This window comes from Argiope bruennichi, chromosome 9, assembly GCF_947563725.1.
Source record: "Argiope bruennichi chromosome 9, qqArgBrue1.1, whole genome shotgun sequence".
NCBI classification, from domain to species: Eukaryota; Metazoa; Arthropoda; class Arachnida; order Araneae; family Araneidae; genus Argiope; species Argiope bruennichi.
Genome location: NC_079159.1, coordinates 50,246,280 through 50,248,275, shown reverse-complemented (window position 1 = coordinate 50,248,275; position 1,996 = coordinate 50,246,280).

The window sequence follows — 1,996 nt, the reverse complement described above, 5'->3', positions numbered from 1 at the left end:
AAAAAATTAGCAAAAAGGGTTGCCCTTTTTTTTTCCCCATAGCTTTACTTTTACATGATCCTATAAGTTTGAAGTCTCATGTGCAGTGATTCAGTATTATTAAAATTCTGGAACTTTCCAAATTTAAATTAATGCCATTTTCCAGTGAAAAGTGAAGACTAATAAGTTCAAACATGCATAACATTTGTCATGCTATATATGCATGTCTATAAATCATAGATGCTTTATCGCAACGAAACATCTCATTTACCCATTTTGCTTTTAAACTATATATCAAAGCATTACATCCTTAATTAGTGTATTCTTCTGATCCGATTGTATGCAGGGTTTTTTTCTTTCTTGGATGTAGAATTACTTAAAAAGCCAATATATGAAAAGATACAATGATAAAGACATTAGCGGATAGATAGCAAAAAGGAGGCTTGTAATCTACATTTACATCTTCACATGAATGAAGGCAAAATGTTTATTTGCAAAGATTAGCTATTTCAAAGTATTAATAAAAACAAATAAATATGCTTTATCTATATTTATTTTTCTCTGATAAAATGATTTTGAATGCAGTTATATACTTTTCTGATTCTTTTGAAGCATACCTTCAGCAAAGAATAGATTTGTTAGTATAATTATATCTTGTTTGCAGAAGATGATTAAAATAAGAGAGTTATGAAAATAAAATTTAGGGCATTTTTATCATGAAAATGATTTTATATTTCCTTCCTTAGTTTTAAATTTGATAAGAAAATGTGTAATTTCGAGAACAAATATCATTGAAAGCATTATTGATAATTTGCTTGTTTTGAAAAACATGTTAATACTTATTTCACTTGCTCGGTGTATACATAACACTTAAATGTCTAATTTCTAATTACTTTTAGGCAACAATAAAACTTACGTTATCAAAAAAAAATTCCAAAAAACACACCACCACACCACTTAACAAATGTGTTTTTAAGATCAATCTTTCTCTGGGAATTACTAGTCATCAAAAAAGAGATAATTAAGAGATTTGTTTCCGATATGAAAAATTGACTTTTATAGAAACATTCCATGGTATGTCTGGCCAATAAAAAACGTAGAAAAAAAATATTAAACACTTCGCTCATTTTTTGGATTGAATGAAATTTTTATTTAAGTTTCGAAAAATAACTAAGATTCATAATGACTTTCTTGCAGATTTTCCTTCACACTATCAAAAAGTATTTCAGAAAAAAAAGATCTTGTGTCATTTTGGATAACACGTTTGAAAATTTTCATCACAATGTGAGAAGCTGTGTTTTGTCATTGAAATCTCATTTCTGTTCAAACAAATTTTCATCTTTACAGACTGCTGAATTTCATAAGCACCTTTTTAAGCAAGTTTATTCGAGTTTTATTCATACCATAAATGATTAGTTTTAAAACTAACTAGATTTTCTTGATGTGAAATTACAAATTAAATTTTGATTCATATAAGTTTTATTATTTGAATCAAGCATAATAGTCCTTTTAATTGTCTTAATTTTTTTTTTTTTTTTTTCAAATTTGAATTAAGAATAACTGTTATTAATTGACCGAAGTTAATAATTCGTTGCCTTATAAAATAAAAAAACTATAAAAATAAATTCGCTATAAATATAATTCGAAATAAAAAATTTGCTATATCAAGGGAAAAGACACCTTTAATTTCAATAAGAATTTCTAAGTCTGTATACTAATGATAAAAATACATCTGAATCTTTTTATGTCTATTTATTGCTTTTACGAATTATATATATTGAAATTAATTTTTCAACTTGCATAACGGTTAATATAACCAGCAAGAGTGCTTTTCCCAAAACTTTCTAGCATGCTAATAAAGATGTTATCTCAGAAAACGCCTTCCGTGGTATTGGTGAATATTTTTTTTTTATATGAGCAATTGACATGAATCTAACATGCGATATTAGAGGAGTCTTTTGTTGGTTACTTACATCCGAAAATCGAATTTGCGTTTTAGACTCGTTTCTTTCAACCC